Source organism: Anser cygnoides, chromosome 16 (genome assembly GCF_040182565.1).
Source record: "Anser cygnoides isolate HZ-2024a breed goose chromosome 16, Taihu_goose_T2T_genome, whole genome shotgun sequence".
In the NCBI taxonomy this organism is placed as follows: Eukaryota; Metazoa; Chordata; class Aves; order Anseriformes; family Anatidae; genus Anser; species Anser cygnoides.
Window position 1 is genome coordinate 14,406,336 of NC_089888.1, and position 23,417 is coordinate 14,429,752.

Here is a 23,417-nt window from a genome sequence, read left to right on the forward strand (position 1 = left end):
TTGGGCTGACGCTGAGAGAGATGTTAAGATACCGAGACAAACGGCCTTTTTTCTTTTTTTGTTAAAATGAGCTTTTGGCTGGGTCTGAGGCGGATACGGAAACATTAGCGGGAGAAGAAAATCCATAGGAGAGCCGTGCCGGGGGAGGCAGGCTGGAAAGATCGGGCAGGAAAGCCAGAGAAAGTCTGCACAACGAACCAAGGCTTGCCCACCGCCGCTCAATGTGCTGCAGGGTGTTGCTGCGAGCTGCAAAGGGCTTGGCAGGCTGCGCCCCGCGGTGGCTGCGCTGTGGCTCCTGTACGGTGTGTTTGGCAGCACGCGGAGCAGTGCTCGTCCAGCTGGCACCTGGCTGTCCCCATCTGCTGGGACAGCACAGGAGGGACAGTCCAGAAGCAGCTCTGTAACAACAAACCAAATCTACCGAGCCCGCATGGTTTCATGCTGGATGCTAACGCCGAGAAGTAACCTTGCGCACAGCCTTCGTTTTTTTTTCCCTGTGTTCAGGGAGTATGATCCAGTTTTAATAACAGCGTGCTGCACGTGCGTGTCTGAGGTCTCGGGAAAAAACATCTGCTGCTGCGTGGTTTCAGCAGAAACCCACGGTCCTGCCTTTCGAACCTGCGGCGTGACGAGCGGGCACAGCGGGGCAGCTCAGGGTGCTTCATTGTCCTCCCCAGCCCGGCTCTGAAGGGGAAGGAGGTGGGAGCCATCGCACTCGCAGGGCTGCGGGTGCACGTGCCTTTCTGTCCGCCTGTCCCTGCTGTCTGACCCCATTTCTGAAACCCTGGGTCACTTTCTGCCAGATTTCGTAGCGAGGCAAGATCCTCAGAGAGAATGAATTCCGTTATACTGTTCCATTGTCTAATTGTTTAATGAAAAAAAAAAAGCATCTGGGTAGACAAGAGAGAGCCAAACCTGGGTCCCCACTGAGGAAATGGATTCGTCATCAACTTTATTATAAGACATCAAAGAACCCACACGGGAGAGAGCCATTACGAGTGCCCCAAACCATGGGAAAAACTCTCATGTGCCTTATTCGCCGGGAGCTAATCCCACCTTGAGACACGGGGCGGCAGGGAACGGGGACTCGCTGAGCTGCGCTCCTCCCGGAGCAGCTCGCTTCTCCCTCCTCGGTGCTCAGCCGTGCTGCCGCCGCCCTCACCGCGCGCCCCCTGGGGCCGGCGTCCCAGCTCCAGGGAGCGACCACCCCGGGGTGAGCCTCAGCACCAGGGCGTCCTCCCGACGCGGCCGTGTCCCAGGGTTAGCAGAGAGGACGCCAGACTTCGTCCCCCAAAGCCACCAAGCGGGACAGGAGGGCTTTGCCACCCTGAGCTGCCACCAGCGGGCTCTGCAGGCGTGTTCCTTGGTAAGCTTCGTGCCCAGGGGTGCCTGCCAGAAGAAAGCCCGGCTTCCCCTCCTGGGAGAATAAAGGGATCATGCCAGAGCTGCTGCTGAAGATCAGTTCTGGCCGCTGGGTAAATCTGAGACCCCCCCCCCCAGGGGGCTGTGTCCATCGGTGCCCCCCATGTGAGCAGCCCTGCAGCAGCTCAGCGTGTGATGGAGACCTTTTTCCCTGCTCTGGCTGCCAAAAGTTGCTCATTTCTGTCCCCCCGTTCGCAGAAGGAGCTGGGTTTCACCTCTCGCTGCGGGATGTCCAGACTTTCAGGCTGCTGTTACCCAGGGGAGCGGCGACGGGCTCAGTTTGCTCTTGCTGTGGGCACAGCGAGCTGCTGCTCGCCCCACAAAGTGGGGACACGGGCAAACAGATCCTGCCTGCGGGGCGCGGGAGGGGAGCCCAAAAGCTCCGTGCCAGCCTGTCCCTGGGGCACGGCTGCTGCCCGCTGGCTGGCCAGTGCCCAGAGCTTGGCCACAGGCATCAGGACCTGTATCCCGTCCCTGTACCCAGCTGTGCTGCTAGGGGTGAACGTTTTCCCTATTAAGGATCCAGCAGAGATCTGGCTAAAAAGCAGGGGCATTGTAGATGGCCCGAGAGGTGCCCCAAAATAGGAACTCGGTTGGAGATGAGAACGGGAGCAGATGTCCTGCGGGCAGCTCTGTCCCCCGGGGTGGGCTGGGTGGCGAGGCCAATTTCACAAGTGGATGACACCAAACACTGCCCCGTTCTGCTTCACATGCTTTTTAATTAACACCTGCATGGCCTCTCCAGCTGAATAATTGCCTCCCTTCATGGGTCAACAAGCCAGCAGCCTCTGACCTCCCGTTCCCACCTGGGTACGATGTTTGGTGTCTGCACCACCAAACCCCCTGCAGGCCCACACCAAGGTGGGAGAAGTGGAAGGACGGTCCGGGGGCTCTGCAACGCTGCTTGCTCCTGGCCGGGACCAGCCTTTTCCATCCCCATCCCGAGCCAGCAGGGCTGGGCAGGGGGCACAGGGCGCGACGGTGGGAACAGAGTTGTCCTCAGTGCTGCCAAGGGGTGGGAGCAGGTCCCAGCAAGGGAAATTTAAGATGGATATTAATAAAAAAGTATTCTGGTAGTAACATTAATATAGCCCTGGAGGAGACTGCATTGAGCCATCTGGAGGTTTTAAAGGAAAGGTTAGATTAAAAAAAAAAATCTGTCAGGACCAATTTGGGGTAGGGAAATGGATTGGATGTCTTCCCAAGACCTCTCCCAGCCTGAGTTTTTCTGAGTACAAATTCATTTCCCAAAGTGGCAAGGCAAGAGAGCAGCCCAAGTTGGAGGCAGAGTTTCTCCCGAATGATCCCCCCCGAATCAGGAGCACTCCTTGACCTGGCGCTAACGGAGGCCTTTTCCCTTGGCAGCAGGTCTGTGTCTGTGAGAGGGAGACTTCAGGAAACCCCAGCCCTCCCAGCTCTGCCTCCAGCAGGATCTGTCCAAGGCCATCTCTGCTGTCCCCGTGTCTCTGGAAGACACCGCAGCCACCCCGTGGCTGTTTCCCCAGCCGGGGGGAGCCCCGAGGAGGGATGGGGATGCCGTGTTACCCAAACGGGCAGGGGAGACGTCCCAAATGCCCCAGGAGCGCAGCGTTGTGATACCAGCGAGGCACCAGTCCAAGGGGAGCGGTGTCCCCAGCAGGACCTGGGGGGACAGGACCTCTCCAGGTGCCCCAGTTCCCAGAGCAACATAAAAGCTAGGACTGGAAGCCCTTTGCCGGTTCCCAGTACGCATTTCTCCTGCACCACGGCTCCGAGCTGGGCAGGAGCCCCCTCCCCTGCTGGTGCCCCCAGGACGGAGGGGCCGGCACGCAGGCAGGAGGCAGCCGTGGTCCGGCCGTGCAAGAGGAACCCAGGCAACATTGCCACGTGCCTCGCTGGGAGGATGCTGAGCTTTTATTCTCAACCCCCCCCGGCCCCGCTCCCAGGGGGTGTGAATGTCCTGCCAGGCTCGGGGCAGGAAGGCAGCACCACCAGGGGCAGAGCCCCCCGCAGAAACCCCTCGATGGGGTGGGGGCACCGGGGTCTGCCCGGGCTGGGGCCCTTTATTCGTGGGAAAGCGCGGTGACTGGAAGCGCTCAGGCAGCCTTATCTCTGGTCCCGAAAGCCACACGCTGATCGTTTGTCAAGATCAGCGCGTGCGGTGGAAGGGATGGAGCTGTTCCAAACCCCGCTCAAGCCTCTTCCCGGGCTCAGGGCCATTCACAGAGATGCCAGAGCGGCGGTGCTGGCAGGCAGCGCGCGCCGGGGCTGCGGTTTGGGGATGGCCAGGGGGGGTCAGCCACAGGTTGGGCAGCTCTGGGCGGGGAGAAGGATACCCAGGTGGCTTTATTTATATACCCGCGAGCATCCTTCCGCCAGGAAGGCTGGCAGGGCAGATTTGGCAAGGGAAAGGGGCAGGCAGGAGGTCTGATGTGTAGAAAGGGCCGGGGGGGGGGGAGGGTGATGGGTTTTAAAAAGCTTTTCCCAGCTGTGCCAGCACCCTGGGGACAGGTGAGCATCAAGAGGTGACAGCCGTGGGCACGGAGCAGGAGCATCCACAGGATCTGTCCCAGCTGGTTCAGCAGCGCACAGATGCAGGTGAGGAGGATGAAGACCGAGCAAGGATGAAGGAGGTGATGCTCCCCCAGTAAGCCCCAGCACGTTGCTGGTGGGGCACTGGGGACCCCACCTCGCTCTGGGCTGGCCTGTAAGCCTGAGGAGGAGCAGCCCTGACCTCAGCTGGTGCCATCAGCTCGGGCTCAGCTGGGCAGGAGCCAGGAGAGCAGTAAAAGGCTGCAAGGGGGGCAGCTGGAGGTGGTTGGGGAGGGTGAGGAGCAGGTGTTGTCTGGGGGCAGCGTGTTTCTGCACCCAGGGCATGCAGAGGCATCTTTTTGCAAGGAAAAAGCTCATCAGCTCCTGCCTGCCTGTGAGGATATCACCAAGGTAAAGCGACAGAGGAGGGAAATGGCTTTGTTGTGGGGGCTCGTGGCTGGGCCAGGCAGGGAGTGGTGCCGGCAGGAACTGGGCTGGAGGGGTGCTGGGGGGGGGGGGGGCAGTGGGGGCCTCTCTGGGAGGCACGTGTTCCTCCTGTGTGTGCTGGGGAGAGCTCTGGCAGCTGACCTGGGGCTTGTTCAGCCTGGCTGGGACCTTGGGGGTCCCTGGTGCCCCCTGCTCCAAGCAGGGTCTGAGCTGCCTCGGGTCTTCCCTGTCCCGCTGTGCCAGCAGAGGGGCTGGCTGGCCGCTCCTCTCCCAACGCCAGCAGGTTACCCCGCAAATCCCGGGGGGATTGCAGGGCTCTGGGGCTGCCTGCAGCTGGGAGTGCTGCAGGAGGGCTCCCCCCGAGCGCCTCTGCCACATCCCAGCCCGGGGGCTGCCTTCAGCAGGAGAGTTGGCTTTGTGTGCTACCAAAATAATTCAGTATTTCCACTGCAGTGGCTCGGTGCTTGCAGTTCAGATGGCCCTTTCCATCTCTGCCGTGCCATGTTTTTCCTAGGCACAGTCCCTGGTGCAAGAAGCCCTTCACTGGAAGGTGGAGGAGCAGCAGCCCGAAGCTTTGGTTTAAAGAAATGCCACAAACTGCGATGTTTGATCGCTTCTTCGGGGCTTGGCCACGTCCTCCCCTGAAAGCTGGTGTGCTCTGCAGAGCCGTGCCTCCGGCTGTTGGGAAGAGCCCTGTTCCTCCTTGGCTGCGCGCTCAGCTGGGCCAACCTCTGTCTTTCCTGCGGGCCGATGGCAGCAGCCCAGGGATTTAGCCATAAAACCTCTGCTCAGTGACCTCATTGCTGCGCACGGTGGAAGAAAAACACCGCAAGAGCGGAAAGAAAATACTTTTCCTTTGGGACCTGGGGAATACTGAAGGACACTAGCATGAATTGACCTTTTTTTGCTGTGTTTGAAAAGCCAGCACCAAGGCACAGTTGAGCTAATCGTAGCCTTAGAGCCTGGTCTCTGACCCTCCTGCAAAGCCAAGGGATCGCCCACATATCCCACCCAACGCTCGGGGGGGCTGCCTGCTCCTGCAGGCGCGAGTCATGTTTGACGGGGTGACCTCGGTGAGAGCCGGACCTCAGGCAGCTTTGGAGGGGGGGTTCGCTGCCCGGGGGGTGACGGCCACGCGCAGAGGCTGCTGCAGGGATCCGTGAAGGAGCAGCCTGAGGGCTGCCCTCTGTCTCCATCACCTCCAGGGTTTTGGGGGCAGGAGCCGCTTGGAGCTTTCCTGGCTGCTCCAACAGCCTCCTTGTCTCAGGGGCAGGTGTGTGTCTCTGGGGTGGCGAGCCACTCAGAGAGCCCATGTGGGACAGGGGACCAGCGCACCAGTTACCCTCCAGGGCAGATTCTCCGGTTTGTGCCTGTTTTGGCCAAGCTGTAGCCGTTTTTCCTGGAGATGGGATCCAGGGGAAGCAGGCAGGTTCCCCATGCTGTGGGGCTGCTGCTTCTTGCCCGTAGCCAAGAGCTGCCTGCTCCAAGCCACGGCAGCGCAGCCCCTGGCGCTGGGCGACTTCTTGGAGAGACCAAAGGTGGGAACAGCCGGGCTGAACCCCTGCTGTTACCCACCCTGCTTGTGACAAGGGGGCAAGGGATGTGTTTTCAGGTCCTAAAAGGAGCCCTTCGGGCCTCCCTGCTGCAACCAGCTCTCCGGGGTGACCCTGCAGGCACACGTGCCGTGTGTGCGATGGGGACGGCCGTAAATAACGTGTGGTTATTTAGGCGCGTGCAAAGGAGCAGGGAAGAAAAGTATAGCTGATACCAGCCTGGGCTGCTTCCAGACCTGCTCGGAGCTGGGACCTCATGGATATTTGGCTTCGCAGGCTTCCCTTTGCTAGCAGCTGTTCCTGCGGGCTCTGCATCTGCATTTGGCCTTCCGCAGCGCTTTGCTGATCTCTTTTCTCACTGTGCAGCAGCACGCGCCTGCCAAGGTCCCACTGACCCATCACCAAAAAAAAAAAAAAGAGAGGAGGAGAACTCGATATCTTCTGCAAGTGAAATAGCTTGGGTTCAGGCTTGGAGAGCTTCCCGAGCTCTCAAGGAATTTCCTGATCTTAGGAATCTGCCAAAACTTGGGATCTGCCTGAATTGGACTGCAGATATTTCCAGAGCACATGCTGCCGTGGTGTGTTTTGGGTTTCCACCCGTGTCTTTGCTGGGGCACGCTCTATCTGAGCGGGTCAAGAAGGCCAGGAAGGAAAGCCTCTCCGTCTGCACTAATGCGCAGGGATTTATTTAACATCCCCCCTGCCTCTATTTTGGGATCGAGGAGATGTTTGGTTCTGAAATCCCATATAGCTTCCCCGTGCCAAACCCCAGCCTGTTGCTGCAGCCCTCATGTGAACATGGAAACGTGCAGTTGTAATACTGTAAGTCAGTGGTTCACCGGCTGAACTGAAATTAAAGGCATGACCCCAGATTGACCAAAATCCTGTGTTTTTTATCAGAAATCATGCCTGAGGCATTTGCACCAGAAGGCAGCCTCTTTGCTTGTAGCTGGAGCTCGACACTTGTGTGTTTATTGCACATATTTCAAGAGCAAACAATCTTCTGGGTGGGAAAAGCACAGCCCTTCCCCTTAGAACAAACTCAAAAGAAATTCCTCAACTTTTTTTTTTTTTTCTCCCCAAAATTAATGCTGCCTGGATTTCGACCAGGTCGTTTTCGACCAGCTTTAATCTGTGAAATCAACACCAAGTCAGGAAATGCTTACATTGACTCTGAAAGACAGCTTGGCCAAAACTTTTCTCCTATTTTTGGGGGTAGTTGGAAAGGGGAAAAACATCCCGGAGGGGACGTGTCCTGACCTCCCTGCTGCCCTGCTTGATTTCAGTCCCAGGAGCTTGCTGGTCCCACTGGATCATGACGATGCTGGGATCTGGGACAGTTTTCCCATTGCTTCCAGCAGGCTTTGGACCAGGGTGCTGGGACCCGTTCCCCTGTGGGCCAGCAGTGCTGTCCTGGGGAAAATCCCAGCCCCCGAGGCAAGGGGTCAGGATTGAACCTTTTGAACCAGGTCTGGCACCGACCAACCCTGAGCTTCCTCGTCGTGAGCTCTCCAGCCCCGACAGTGGGGTCAGAGCCCGTGGTGTCCCCGTGTCCCTCCGTCTCTCACTGTCCCCTCTCAGCACCTCGCTGGAGCACAGCAAACGTTGCCCATGAGCGGGAGGAAAAGAAAACCCCGTGTGCACGCATGCGGTGGGCAGGGGGAAACCGCTGCCGCAATGTAAGCGGTGCGCTTAAAGAAGTGTTTGTCTGGGGTTTGTTTGGTTATCCTCTAGGTAATTTCACAGCTGAGGAGGCCAGGCCGTTCAGGCAGTGGCCCAAACAATATCCCCACTGTCTGAGCTCCGCACAGCTCGGCGCTGCTGGGGGAGCACAGGGAGACGGGGAGGAGAGGTTCCTTCTGCCAGCCGCAGGCAGCAAACCCCATGGAGGATGCCCTATAATTAAGACGTCGCTCCGACCGATCAAGTCACTCAGCTGTCAGGTTGAATAAACCTCTGGGTGTGAGGGGGGAGGAAGGGACTTTGCTGGAAAGAAGCCCAGCCGCAGTGTCTCTGTCGGTGTCGCTGGCACAGAGCGGGGTGCCTTCAGCTGCTGGCTGGGGAGGAGGTGGGTGGGATGCTTCCTGGGACTCGGGTCTCTCCGTCCCATAGGCAGCAAGTTTTTGGTGCCCTGTGCCACGTTAGGGCTTTGTCTGTGCTGCCTGCACTGACCTCTGCCCCTGCAAGCCCCTGGGATGAGGGGAGCTGGGGTCCTGGACCCCTCACTCGGTGGAGACATGTGCCAAGGCGGATTTGTCCCATTGCCCCGACGTCCCTGTGAAAAACTCCCCTGCCTCTTCCGAAAGCCTCACGCAGCCCAAGCTGGAAACACGGGGGCTCGAGTCTCACAGCACTACGTGCAAATAGCTCGCATCAGCTCATAGCATTGTTCCCAAGAGCCGCGGTGCTCGCAGCCAGCTTGCAGGAGGATCCTGATATTTCATGCAGACATGGCGAGAAACCAGCCCTGTTTCCCATTCACAAGGGGTGGCTCCAAAACAACACGGAGATCTGTCACAGCATATATGCGGCATCTGTGCAAATTGGCCTGACTGCCTAAATAATTCCGTATATATTTATAAACTGTGAGATGTAACGTTTTTTCCTGTTTACTTTTCGGTTGAATTCCTCGCTCATGGAAATGCGAGCCGCACCGCGGCGGCTAGACACAACCATTGTATAGGGAGGACACTGTACAAACTGTCCTAGAAAATTCTGCCAAAGTGCCAGGCCATATCAGCTCTGATCTGCAGCCCCCTCGCCCCTTCCCACAGATGTCCCCACCTCCACGTCCCCCCCTCCCTCTGCTCCAGCCCGCTGCATTGAACTGAACCCAGCCGGATGCTCCCGTGCCAAAGGCACGTACAACGTGCCCAGATTTTCATCGGGACGGAGATCCCCGCGGGTAGCTGACCCCCAGGTTGGGTTTGGAGCCACAGCAAGGGTGGTGGAAAGGAGGGAGGGGAAGTTTTCCACCCGGGCAGGAGTTGGTCCAAGCCCCCGCAGACAAATCCTCTGCCTCCCATCCCAGCACGGTGGTGCTGGCAGTGTCCTGAGCAGGCACCGAGGGTGGTGCAGGTGGCAGCGTCTGCCCTGCGTGGCTGGGGTGCAGGTGAAGTACCATGACCGCTGCCGTGGTGATTTGGGATGCCTTTAGGGGCGCGTTCCTGGGCTCTGCTCCTTCTCTTGTGTGTTTGGACACAAGGGATGGTGTCCAAGTCACATGGCGGCTGCAGTGCTCCTGCAAGATGCAGCTCTGCAGCGCGTGTGCAGGCGCAGGATTGAGGTGCCAGGAGTGTTTGGGTACCTGTAAGGTGAGGGATGCATGCACGGTGGCTGGTCAAGGAGGGGAGCTTGTGGGGGCGTCAGCCAGAAAGGTGACAGTGCCCTGCTCGTGCCACAAGCGGCGCCGTGAAGGGCCCTGCAGGGACGACGTCGGCTGGAGCTGGGGCTCTCACAGCTGCTGGGGAAGGAAGGGAAAGGAAATGAGAAGGGAGAAGGGATTTTAAACATGGAAAGTGAAACGTGAAACCCGCTTTACGGATGCTCAGAGGCCGCATGTGAGGCTGTCAGCCGCCCAGGTGGGCTCTGGGGGGCGAGAGGGGCTCCCGGTGGGGACAGCAGCCGGGGACCCGTGGTGGGGCTGAGCCAAGCTGCCCACGCTGGTCCCACCACACTGTGGGGATGTTTTGGGGCCGGGCAAACACTGGGGAATGGGACAGGGTTGGTGCTGCAGCCAGGGCTGCTCCGCGCCCTGCAGGACCTTTACATTGCACCCAGCTCCTGTTTGCTTGCACCCTTGGAGCGACTCAGCCCCAAATATCGGCTGTGGCCGCTCCTCCAAAGCAGGAATGGACAGAACAGCCCCAGCCACTGCTGACACGGACGGAGCGGGTCGGTTAGGGGTCTGTGCGGGGCAGGGGCTCGCAGGCAGAAAGGGGTTTGGTGGGGACGTGCTCGCCCTCGCCGCTCTGCACCGGGGCATTTACACCTGCAGCCCTCGCTGCCGTCCCACGGGGCTGTGCCGTGCGGGCCAGAGCATCGCTGTCACTCCCTGCCTCAAACCCACGTCACCTGTTCGTGGCTCTTTGCTTTCACCTGTCTTTATACCATTAATTCTATCTAAAACAGCACTGATCACGGTTACTGTGTCACATTAATTTATAGGTTTTCTTCTTGCTTCTGTGCGCTCTGTCAGCTATTTATGGCACGCTTCTTGCCCCTTCCATAGGGGTCAGGGGACAGCTGTATGGGAGCAGATCTGGGGACCCCACATTTGCTCCCCAGTCTTGGACTGGGGGAGGAGGAATGGGACGTGCTGGGCCCAGCCGGCAGCGGAGGGGTGCGGTCAACCCCGCGAGGGGCTCGGCAGCCCCGTCGCCTCCCCGAACCTCTCTAATCTCTTCTGCAATGCATTCATACCTCTGACCTCCCCGGCGCCCTGGAGAACCAATGTCATGTTTAATGGTGCCTCACGTGGAAGAGGGCTTGGGCCACCGTGTCTGCTGGCCTGGGGAAGCTGGGGCAGGCGGTGGTGGTGGAGAGCCCTCGGGAGCAAGCGGGTTTGGTGGAGATAAATGATGGAGAGTCATCGCTGAGTTCCTAAAATTGCCTTAGGATTTGGGATTCGTGTGCATGGTGGCCATGCAGCCTTGCACCCCCTTGTTGCAGGGACATTGTGGGGACGTTGCAGGGATGTTGTGTGTGGCAGCACGGTCCCCGGACCTGCTGGCCCCTGGCTGTGTTTGCACAGTGCCCAAGGCAAGGAGGCTGCAGCTTGGGGCAGCGGCTGAGCTTGCAGGAGGATGAATCGGCTACGGGGTGGAGCTGGGAATCAGAAGAACCAACGTCAAAGTCAGCGTCCATGGAAATCCCGGCCTCTGGACACAGTTGTTTCACACGGTGCCAAAAAACGTCAAAAGGAGGCAGAAGGGAAAGTGTAATTGGATGTTTTTGTAATCCCTTTCTGCAGGAGGCACAGCAGCCCATCGGACCAGAACAGGCAGCGGCTCATCCTCTCCTGGGAGGGCTGGGAGAGCCCCGGCCACCCCGCAGAGCCCCTGGCCATGGGGTGCCCCAGCTCCTGCCCCTGTCCCGGGCAGGGAGGAGCCACTCCGGGGGTCCTGGGGTGGCCAAAGGGGCAGGGGAGCTGCTGGGGCCATCTCACAGCTGCTGCTGGGTTTATCGGCATTCAGTGCCAGGGATGTCCTCTGCAGAGACAAACCTCAAAATTACACTTTTGGCTGTCATCGGGCAATGGCCGGGCTGTGGATGCGACCTGGCAAGGCTGTCCCTGCACCCTCCCTTGGCCACAACATGTTCCCAGTCCCGCTCAGGGCTCGATCCCCGCTCGTGGCAGTGCTGCTGGGTGAGAAATCCTTAGCTGCATCACTCAGAGCCTTTTGCCTTTGCTTTACCCAGGTGCTGTCCGAGCAGCCCAGGAGGACTGGCCAGAGCCTCGGGTGGGGGCTCCCTCCCTGCGGCAGTGTCCGGGCTGGCACCGTCCCCAGAAGCTTTCACCACGGGGATGTTCGTGGGCAGGATGGAGGAGGTGGGGAGGTCTCGGTGCTCTCCATCTTTTGGAGGCCCTGGTACCCCACAGCCCTGCCAGAAGCCCAGGATGCTCCCCCCATTTCTGCACCAGGGCTTTAACCACCAGAGAGAAACCGATGGCAAAGTCGGCCCCGCTTCCCCCCAGCTCTGCTGTGAAACTGGATCTGTTTCCTGGGATTACGTGCAGCACCTTAAAGAAAATATTTACAGAATTTATATTCACATCCCGTCCGCCCTCCTCTCCGGGGGCTCTCCCGTGCCGCCCTCCTGCTCGCGCTCCATCCCCCCACACCCCCACCCGCTGCCTTTGCCCCCACAATGCCCGCCTTTGTCAGGGGAACAATGTTTGCTCTCCATCGAGGATGGGGGGATTGGAAATGAAAAGGAGCTGCCCCCCCCTCGCCCCAGCCCCGTGCTGCACTCTGTGGCAGGAGAAGGAGGAATTCCTGCAGGAATGCCGGGGCGAGGGGATAAATATTCATGTGCTGGGGGAGAGGGAGGAAAGACAGAGTACGAAGGGCCCGGGACCGGCGTGTTGCGGGGTGCGTAATTTTGTGCTGAATATCAAGGGCGTGCCGGGTGTTCTGCACGGGGTTCGCAGCTCCGGGATGCAGAATGGGTGCGGGAGATAAAGGGTCAGCCCGGGCTGCATGGCTGCCCCATAAGTGGGGAAGGGGATTTGGGGCTCGGGCAAGGTGAGGGCTGCGAGAGCCGGCATGTGGCTGCAATTAGAGGGATGCTTGCGAGGACGGTGTGCTCGAGCATTACGAACGCATGGCCCTGCCTCCCCCCCCTTCCCGGCGCTGGCCGCGTTTCCCCACCAGAAGCCAAGGTTCCTGCTGCCGCCGCTCGCTGGAAGCCCTCCAGCCGCGGGGAGCCGGGGGGAGGCCGGGTGGGGAGGCTGGGGGGCAACCTCAGCCTCGGCGAGCCCAGGCACCGCATTGGTGGCAAACGTTCAGCGATCCGTCAATGTTCAGCAATCGGTCAACGGGGAAAAAAGGCAAGCTCGTCCTGGCTGTCAAGCAGAAGTGCCCGGAAAGCCTCCCAGCACCAGCAGACCTCCATCCCAGGGCTCGGTGGCAGCCCGTGTCAGGCTGCTGCTCATTCCCATCGCAGCACTGGCCCCCTGCCAGCTGCTCTAAGCCTTTCCCCATGTGCAAGCAGGGGGGCTGGCGAGGGTGACAGGCATTTGGGGTCCTCTGATGCCTGAGGGAAGGGCTGGCAGGGCAGGAACTGCAACAAGGGTTGCACTGAACCAGAGATGGGCTTTGGGAATGGTCCTGGTGCTCTGGTCTGGAGGCTACGAGCCACCTCCAGAGGTGGGCACGAAGTTTGTGCAAGTCTCCTTCTGTTTCCTGAAAAACTCCAGTGTCTAAAATTAAGAAATGCTTGGGCATCTTACTGTGGGAAGGGAAACCATCCTGCTCCTCTCCTGTTTGCACAGTGAGGGCTGCCCCGTGTCCTCTGCCTGCTCCTGGCACGGGGGGCTCCTGCTGGCAGGGGTTGGCTCCCCCCAGCCCTGGTGCATCCCCCGGACCAGTGACCTGAATGATGTGGGGAACCCCATAGCACGCTTTGCCCTGAGTCCAACATGTGGAAAGACACTGCTGGCTCCTGGAAGCAGCACAGCTCTCTTCCCAATTCGTTCCAAAAAGAGAGAGAGAGAAAGAGAAAATTTGCTGTTTCAATTCAGTGCCAAAGCAGGAAATCCTCATTCCCAGGACACCCTTTGCCTGCTGAGCTGGGACACCCTGCTCAGGTACCACATCCTGCAAGGAAGAGGTTTAGGAAGAGGCATCCATTGGGATTTTCATTAAAACTTTGTCATCCCCGTCCAAGAGGAGATTTGGGCATAGGAGCCCGTAACGTGGTCCATCCGTGTCACAGGCAGGAGCTCCCTGGGTACCCGTGGAGCACGCAGCTATCCGTCTTGTCCCTGTTTTCCCACCCAGATAGCCAGGTCCATCCCCTTCCCTCCCACTCACTAATGTTTTCCTCGCCTCGTTTCCAGATGCTGGAGGAAAAACGGGCTGTGCAGCGGCCATACAGCCAGACACAGCCCTGCTAGCCGGGCTCTCTCACCCATCCTGGGGCTGCCAGGAGCAGGGGCCGGGCGGCCGTGCCGCAGCTGGGGTCCATCAGCCCTGCAGCCACCCAGCCGGCTCTGTGCGCAGGGGGTGGCAGGTCCCTCTCGTCCCTGTCACCATGGAGGGCTGTGGGTGGTCTGGGTGACCCACTTTTGCCCCCGGCCTTTGCTCCTCAAATCAATGAAAACAAATGAGCGGCAGCCGCGCCGCCTTTGCGCTCTCCAGCACGCCGGCTCCCGGCTGCTTTCCCCTGGTGCTGTTACCGGGAGCAGGCAGTGGGAGCTCGGAGCATCGCTGTGCCACCGTGCTTGTCTCCAGGCAGCACACCCAAACCACTGCTCACCGCCGAGCCCCAGCAGTGGTAGGGATGGCAGAATCCCCACAGGGCTCGGAGGAGAGCGCACGGCCTCAGCAGAGAGGCTGGAAGGCTTTGCCCCCCTCTCTAATGTGATTTCTTGTAATCCCCCCGTGATGGGGAGTTGCAGCTGCTGTCGGATCAGCAGCGCACCAGGACAGCCGTGATAGCTGCTGCCCTGGAGACACCCAGACGCTCATCATCTCCAGGACATGCCAAGGTCCCTGCACTGCTTCAGCACCCCACAAACCACACCTGTCACCAGGGTCACCAGCCAGAGCAGCAGGGATCGGGGTTTTGCATCTGTGAGCTTCACACAGCATGCCCCGTGCCTCCCCATCCCTTCCTCTCCCTTTCTTCGGCTGCGGTACAGCGCTGGCAGCTCGGCAGGGCACCCTCCTGATGCCCCTGGGTGCCCACCCAAAGGCCACTTGGATCCCACTCAGCCCCAGCCCCCAGCCGGTTTGGGGCTCCTCTCACCATGTCGGCTGGAGGAGGCTCTGATAGAGAGCAGGAGTGAGTTACAGGGTGGAAAGAGGCCCTGCCTTTCTCTGGAAAAGCAAGGAGGATTAAAATCTCTGGTCCCTATATTGCTTTTTCTATTTCCTTTTTTTTTTTTTTTTTGTGGTATTATTTGATGGTTAGAGAAAACAATCTGGAAACATAACTGCATGAATTGCTGTTATTTCCGGCTGTCCCTGCAGAGCCCGGCGCTCTCCTCACCAGATGGGCTGGCTGAGAGAGCCTCCAGCTCCAGCGTGGCTCCCCGGGGGCCGCCGCTGCCCTCTCTTCCTTTGCCATGTCGAATCCTGCTCCCACCGCGGGGCTCGCAGCGGGAAGCTGTCCCGCTGCCAAGGCCAGGTAAGGGAGGCAGCTGGGCTCGGCCGCCCCCGCTCAGGGAGACACGGAGCCCTTGTTTGCTTTGCAAAATGAAAACCATGCACAGCCCGCGGCTGGAAGCGGTTGGGAAACGTCGCTGTGTGCAGGTTGGGGTAGGCGCCGGGGCCGCTCCGAGGTAATGGCTCGGGGGGTCTAACACAGCACACGTTTGCAGCAGGAGAGCAAAATGTCCCTGTTTGCAAGCCATAAACCCCCCGAGCTCTGCTCTCTGTCCCCGGGGAATTGCACGGGAGCCTGTGCCCATCTGTCCCCCCGCCCAGGGACAGCACTGCTCCCTGTGCCTCCAGGACACCGCGGGGACCAGGAGGGTGCCCACCGGGCTGTGGGAGCATCGCCAGCCTCGGAGGTAACCCGGGGTGCCCAGAGAAGCATGGGGCGTCCCCGAGGTTGTGCCGATGGTGGCAGGAGACCAGGACCCGGAGCTGAGACGCCCTGGATGGGTGAGCAAGGGCAGGGGTGGGTGGGAAGCAAAACCTCTGCTGCCCGGCGCTGCCAGCTGCAGCCATGCTGGGGGAATTGGCACAGGCTCTTACCGGGGAGGGCTCCAGCGTAGCTCTGCTCGCACAACCACGCACATCACCATGCTCTTCGGTCCTGCACAGCCCAGGCAGTGCAGCCAGCTACGGCCGGGTGGAGGAGGCTGGAAGGAGCGTGACAACCACGTTCACATCCCTGGTGGATGCAGTCTCAGACCCGGCTTTGTCGCTGGCCGATGGCAGCCCAGTTCATCAAACAAAACAGAGCTTCCCAGAGGAAATGGGACAGGAAGGAGCCTACGGAGATGATCTGGCAATGCGGTGCCCAGCGGGAAGGAGGAGAAGGGCAGATCCCTGAGTCTTTGGGCTGCATGGGACGGGCAGCTCCTGCCACGCAGCGCTGTTCCCCGTGAGCTCGTTGCTCCTCCACGTCGTCCCCACACCACAACAGGCTGTCCCTGGGGCAGAGGCTGCTCCCCGCTCCTGCCCCAGCCTGTCGGCATTGCCGGCTCCTGTGCCATGGCCAGCAGACCATGCAAAAATTCCTCAAATGCGGGAGCACTGCTGTGTTCAGCCTCATATGCGAGGAAAAATATGTATATGTTCCATATGCACAAGAAAGAGGCCTTGAAAGCCGGGAGGATACAATGATCAATAAATTATAGCTTGGATAATATTTTTCACCATCACCAAATAAATCAGGCCTTATTTTTCCCCTATGTCCACAGATTTAATGGCAGCAACAGTGCCCTCGGTGCTCGTAAAACTCCATCCTCTTGCCGAAGGGCCTCCCAAACAATTTGTCATTTGGCCTTTGCTTGTTTGCTTTAAAATTAGCTGGTCCAGACATTTAATAGCCCAGGAGCTAGGAAATCCATCAACCTACCCCAGCTTCCAGCTATCTGTGCGTGTGCTCTTAGGGCCACTCTTGCTGGCTGCATTGCAGCGGGGCGGGTGGAAGAGGGGTGGGGAGCCAGCGAGCCGTGGAGTCAGAGACTGCGGGCAATATATTTCGTCTGGGCTTTAATATCACCTTTCTTATTTCTATTTCTCTCGTTCTTCCCATCTTTTCTTCCCCCCCTGTGGTCACTTCAGCTCTCCAGCTGCCATCAGCAATGCTCTGCTTCCAGCCGCAGCGAGCACGTCAGGAGCTGACCCCTGCTCATAGGTGTAAACACTGCCTTGTTAAAAGGGGATAATTGCCGGGGTCTGGTTAACCCCAGTGTAAAATCAAAGTGAATGGAGCCCCGCTGAGACTTCCAGCCATGCAGACCATGAAGCCTGCACTCCGTGGTAAACAGCCAAAGCTCCACTGCTTGTCAGCTCGGTGCATTCGGTGGAAAGTTAACTTCTTCCTGAAACAGAAATGCTGTCGTTTGGGGGCATTTCTATCCCCCGGACACAGGACCAGCAAAGGGCTGTGCTCCTGTCCCATCAGAGAGCCTCCCCAGGATTTTTTCTGGCTGCCCGTGGGCTGTTGTGTCAGAACACGTGGGGTTTTACCTGCGGGCTAGGCGATGTGTCACTGCGCAGGCTGCAAGGAGCATTCTCAGCCCCAGAGCCCCTGCAACAGGGTCCCCGGGGTCCTGGGAGAGGCCAACCCGGGGCTGTGCACAGGAGGGGGCAGCTCGGCTGCCACCGTCCCTGCTCCATGGAGGAGCTCGTGGGTCGCCGCCACGGAATAGTTCCTGTGTGGCTGGAGGGCTTGCAGGGTAGCCAAAGGGCTGCTGCTGCATTTCCAGCATCTGCTGCCTGACCCACATGGCCGTAATGCCCCGTTTCCCCTGGGCCACGAGCAGGTTTTAGCAGCGAGGATGCTTAGGGAGCTCTTCTCAAGCCACAGGGAGATGTGCACCAGAGGTGGGAGCGGAGGGCAGCCCTTACTCCGTGTCCTTCCCCCTGCACTGCCAGGCCTGCTTTTGCACCCAGGGGTGCTCAGCAGGACCCGGGGGGGATGTGCTGAGCAAGGCGCCGAGCAGCCAGTCCTGCCCTGCACAACCAGAGCACCTGAGGGAGGTTTCGAGGCCAGCCCGCGGGAGCAGACCCCCCTCAGGCTCCTCCAGCCGCGCTGAGCATGAAGCCAGCTCCCTCGCGTCCCCTCTCCCTCTCTGACCAGCGGGGAAGGCCGCAGACAGCCCCGGTAATGCAACCTGAAAGGCCAGGAATCGTATTTCTGCCTCCGCTCGCTCGCCAAGCTCTGCCGTGGCCTCTGTGAGATAAAATGTCTGTCTGGGAGTCGGGGCTGTGACCTAGGCCACGGGCTCGGCCTGCGCTGCTGAGAGGGGCTTTGCAGTCAGAGCTGCAGGCATCGCGATCGCACCCAGGGTTACTGCCCAGCGTGTTTATTCCTCGAGCGAGGAGGACTTCATAACTCAGAGACTCCTGACAATGTATATATATTGAAATCTTATAAGAGTAATGACCATATCCAGTGATATTTTGCTCTCATCCTGCCAATATAAACAGCTCTCCGGACTTACTGAATCGCAATGGGTCAGCCTGAATAATTAGGCTCGCATGTTCCATTTATTACCTCGAAAATCCTTCCTCATTGTACTTTTTATATATATATTTAAATGCAATATGTTTAAATGAAAACCAGATCCGGCTCGGAAGGAATTTGAAATATGAGGCCGAGAGCACAAGAAGCGGCAAAAAGGTCCTCTGCTAATAGGAAAAGCTGGGCCGCCGGGGGGAGGAAGGGAGGGAAGGGCAGGCTGAGGTGCGAGCTGCCCCCGGGGCTGGCCTCGGGCTTGTCTCTGCGGGCGCTGTGCTGCTGGTGGTGCTGAGCGCCTGGGGTGCAGGGGGGAGCAGAGCCCGGTGTCGGGGGTCTGCTTTGGTGTCCCTTGGAAAACAGGAGACCCCCAGAGGGACAGAAAAGCACGAATCCAGGGTGGCGCCAAACCTTGCTTTGGTCAGGGCCCAGACAGTCTCCTGTGGCATCAGCAGAGAAGTGAAATGTGCTGCCAGCACCCCAAAAACCGTCCTTGGAGGACCTACACTAGTGACAGCAGCAACAGCATTTCGCTGATAATGTCCGGATGGAGCAGTAACCATGGGGAACTGGATCTGTACATAACCCCTGTCCAAGCCCCCTCTCCCCAAAGTGCTATACAAACAAGTGGGGTGAGCAGCACCGTGGTGCTGAGCCACAGCACACCGGGCATTATGGCAGGGCAGGCAGAACGACATGGTCCTTCAGTGCAAAAGCCCTGCGTGCTTTGTTTCCACTGTTCTTCTTTTCTCAGTAATATCCCTCAGCAAAATTAAAAGGAATTGTGATTAGCACGGATCTGACAGAGCCCGGTAAGTGGCACGCCAGGAGCCAGAGCACAGCGGGTGTCGGGAATCCCCCCTGGACACTGCACGCCTCAGCCCTGGCTCCCTGAGTGTCTGAGGGCTCGTGGCTGTGGGCCTCCAATGGCAGGTCTGTTACTGCATGGGTTTCTTCTCTCCATACATTTCTTCTCTCCTGAAGACGGAGCAGACAAGCACATCTTGCGTCAGGGCTGTCCCTTTGCCATCCTCCTCCTCGAGGGCTGCCGCAGACACCCCCGACATGGGCACCAGGGAGGGAAACGTGCCCCAGGCTCTTGGACCAAAGCACCGCGGTGGGGTCACCAGGAAGAGCGCCGTGTGAGCCACAGCCCTGTGCGGGGTGGGTGTCCTCCAGCGAGGCATCATCCAAAACCCCCCGTCACGGGGTGGGTGTCCTCCACCATCCCAAGCCCCGACACGGGGTGGGTGTCCTCCACCATCCCAAGCCACTCGAAGCAGCACGGGGCTGTCCGTGGAGCCCCAACAGGGGGTCCTCGCATGGTGACCCTGCAGCAGGGCTGCGGCTGGGCCCAGCAAGGCCGTTCGGGTTCGGCGCGGAGGCGCGCGGTGCATTGGTGTGGGAAGCTCGGAGCAGCCCTGCTGGCTCTCCCCATGGTTCTGGCCAGCACTGCAGAGTGCTTCACTTGCCTGAGCACCGAGAGTAAAAACAAAATGACATTCATTAGATGTTTTAAGGAGTGTTCAGGCATGTAATCCTCCTGGAATGAGGCAGCCATAACAAGTTACTGTAGTTATTGATGGCCATGTCAGTTAGCCTTTTCCAAGGATTAATCACCATCCTGTTCATGCCCTACAGGATGTTTTTATCTCCATTTTCTCCCAGTGTCGCACCATGCAAAGCCGGCTGGTCTGCATGGTGTGGCTTCCGAACCCGGGGGGGAGGCTGGCTCCTCACGCCTAGATCCTAAATATTTAGCAGTCTGGGAGAGTGTAGCATTCAGAGGCATTGCGGGGGCAGAGCTGCAGCACTTTGAGGTTTCGCCATGGAGAGGCTGAATTTAAACATCTCCTTCGCTGAGATCCGGGGTGGAAAAAGCCGGGACAAGGCCCCCGCAGAGGAGCACATTGCTCGTGCAGCCAGGCTGCCTCCCTGGCTGCCCCTCTGCAAAACCTGGCAGGTCTTGGTGTGCAGCCGACTTCACTGGGAACAAGTGCTTCCAGGAGGCCCTGGCCTTGCAGCATTTGCTGGGGCTTGGTCAGACCCCATTGCCTGCTCAGGGGGGTCAGGGAGGGGCAGATGCCTTTCATTTACCCGCTGGCTGGGGCGGCTGGACGAGGGCCAGAACTGGGCTCCTCGGCAGTGCCAGCGTAACCGAGCCTGGAGCTGGGTTTGGCCTCTTGCCCTGGGTGTTTGTGCTGGCACAGCTCAGCTTGCCCCTTCCTGCTGCTCGGGACAGCTGCCGGGCTCATTTTCACTGCAGCCCTCATGCTGGGGTGGTCCTGAGTCTTACAAGGGCTCCAGAAACCACCCAGCAGGGTTCACCAGGGAAGGTCCTGACCCACTGCTGTGGGGTACGGATTTCTTACTAATGCTGCTCTGTATGGTGGGGAGGGAGAAATTCAAGTCCCAGCGGAGGCTGGCTACGTCCCCAGGTTAGCACATAGAGCAGGCACTCATGTCCTGCTGGTGTCTGGGTGACTTCAGGAGCCAAGCACTGCTCCACGTGGCTGTCCCAGTGGAGGCAGACTGGGATCACCCAGTGCATGGCTCAGGTGTGCAGTACCCCAGGCTGGCTGGGGAGTCCTGGGCTGCTGAGGCTGCTGAGGTCCTGGCTGACCGAGGGGTCCCAGTGAGGTCCTGCCATTGCCCCATCAAGCAGGGACCTCCAACGCCATCTCCATCCCCCCAGCCAGCAAGGGGAGGAGAAGAAAAAAATCGCAATGCTTTTCTCCTGCCCTTCAGTGCCTTTTTGGCAGACCTGCTTTTCCCAGAGGTTTCCCAGAGCTGACCGACCTCCTCACCAAACGCTGCTTGATGGAGAGTGCGGCTTGGCAGGCGGTGATGCCCTGCCCTGCGTCCACAGGAGCAGAGACCACAGGAGGGATGCCCCACGGGCTGGGAGATGCAGGGGCCAAGCTGCAGCAAGGAGGAGTGGGCTCAGTTCAAACAGGAGGGGTGTCCTGCTCAGCACCCAGGGACACAGCTCGTCTCCAACAACTGATGCTGCAATGGGGTAAATGAAACCTTTTGTCAGCATCATTTCCCCTGGTTCAGCTGGGGGGGAAACTGCATTTTATAGACCTTTGGCTTCTTATACAAAGGGGAAAAAAAAAAAAAAAAGGGAGAGAGGAAAAATGCCCTTTAAATAGAACTTTCCATGCTGGAAGTACCTCTGGAAACAGCGAAGGGGGAGCCGCCAGCACGAGCGATAGGTGCAGCACGGCGGGACGGGGGGACGGATCGGGACATGGCCCAGGAACAGATGTCTCTGTTCTCTTCCCAGCTCAGCTCACCCTGCCGATGCTCTGCCCTCGCCAGGGGAGACTAAATCCTGAGCCCTCACCCTGCCCAGGGCTGCCCCACGGAGCCTGGAGGCTGAGCTGATCCCTGTCCTGGCTAGGGAATGTGTCACCTGGTGCCATCCAGACACAGGTTGCTCCATCGCCACCCCCAAAGCGATGGGACACAGTTCTCATGCCCCAGCAGAGTTCCCTTTCTCAGGACAGCCACAGATGCCTCTTCTCTTGTGTTTAATGTTGCCCAGCTTCTGGGTGCACTCTATCCCTCCCCGGGTCAATCTCCCCGTCTACGTTGCCTTTTCCCCAGAATTGTTTAACAGGAGAACTCCCAGGATTATTTTTGCTGCCGGAGCTGCATGCTAGCAGCTGGTGGGAACGTGGGCTGCCTACAGCAGGGAAAGAGAAACAAGATGCTTGGCTCATTTATCCAGCTCCCTGGCCCCCGATAAAAGCCACGCTAGCTTCGTATCCACTGGAGGAGACCACCAACCAGGCCTTTAAAGTCCAGCCACAACTGGGAATTCACGCTCAGCCCACGGTGCTGCGGCTGCAGAGCGCCCTTCACCTGCTGGTGCTGGAGCTGAGCACGGAGCAGCCAGACCTGTGCACTCCTGGGCACATCGCCTTCATCCAGAGCCTTGCTCTGGTGTGCCCCACTCAGCAGCTCCTGGCTGCATGGCAAAAAAAAACCACGGTGAGCCACGGCAGGGGATGGGTTTGGGAGCTTTTCACAGTGTAAGGCTGCAGATGTGGGCTTGCACTCAACAGCAGCGAAGCCACTCTGAGGGAAGGGCGCAGCTAGATCTCCGATGGAGGACGAGTCATTGGAGACAGGAACGAGAAAGGACGTCTCTGGGACGGGGAGGTGTCTGCAGGTGCTGACGTGTTCGGACGGAAGGGCCAGGCTCCAGGCACGGCCACCAGGTAGCAAACCAGTGCAAAGATGGGAGCTGGGCAGGAGGACGGTGTTGCATTGCTCCAAGTAGCAATAAGGGCTGATTTGCAGCAAACACTGCTCCACAGACCTCACTCTTCCATTGTCCAAGTAATTTGCATTTATCCTATACTTTTTTTTTTTTTTTTGGCCATTTTCCCCCCCTCTGTGTTATCCCCAATGACCCTTATTCCCTATGGCAATGACTTATCGGTCTTGCTTTGCTGTGACTTGGGATATGTCACCAATGCCATTTCTTGGCTGGGATGAGACGAGCAGGACCCAGGCTGGAGGAGGGCTGGGATACGCCATCGGGTTGCCCCGTGCCTTGGAAAGCAGGAGCAGACCAGAGGGGCTGGGGACCCAGACAAAGAGTTACACCATTTCCCCATGTGCAAGACCTGAAGGTTTGGCTTCTGTTGCGCCGAGCCCAGGTGAGGGGCAAAGGCTCAGAGGCCAGCGGAGGACGAGAACAACGGTGGTCGGCGCTCAGCTGCGCAAAGCCCCAGTCCTCCGTCTGAGCTCATCGCCTCGGAAAACATTTGGGGAGGACGCGTCCAGTTCAGATTCGTAATGCGGAGCGGCTTGGCAGGTCTGCAAGCCCCTGGGGCCCTTCGCGAGCATTAACCAGTGGGTTAGAGCAGCCCAGCCATCACTCTCCTTGCTGGGACCTGGATTTCTCAGCGAGGCTCTGCTCAGCGCCACGTGATCTGGGGAAAAAGCTCGGCCGGTCCCTTTAAGGCCGAAATGACGAATATATTTCTGGAGGCTCTGGAAAAGAAGTCAAGTCTATTGGCTTCTGCGTCACCAGCACCGGCCATTGATTCCCTGTAAATGTTTCATAGTTGGCCAAACTGGCTGTTGACGGAATAGTTTCTGATTTAACACTCTCGGCTACAGCCGAGACCCAGATGGGTCCCATTAGCTCTGGAGAGCCCGTCCTCTCCATTGGCTGCCGGAGGAACACTTCCTCACGGCCCCCTCCTCCTTATTCCCAAATAGACACTTAAGTCCCTCTAACGAGATTTGCACTGGAATCCTGGTTATTTCAGCCTTCAGCGGATGTTGCCTTTTATCGTTATTGTTATTAGTCTCGTGTTTTAATGCAAAAAAAAGGACATGCGTGGAAGCAAGCCCCGAGTCCCAGTGCCACTCTTTCCCCACTGTTGGGGTCCTCGGTAGCTCCCAGCCCTGCAGCCCCCCCCAGCCCGGCTCCCCCAGCCCCACAAGGGTCCCCCCCCATCCTTCCCTCTCCCCCTTCCCACCATTTCTCTCCTCCCCTCTGCCCTTCTCGCTCCCGCTCTATTTAGTCTGTGTTCAAAACCCTGCACAAAAGCTCTTACAGATCCCCGGGCTGTGACCCAAACAGTAAAGAATGTT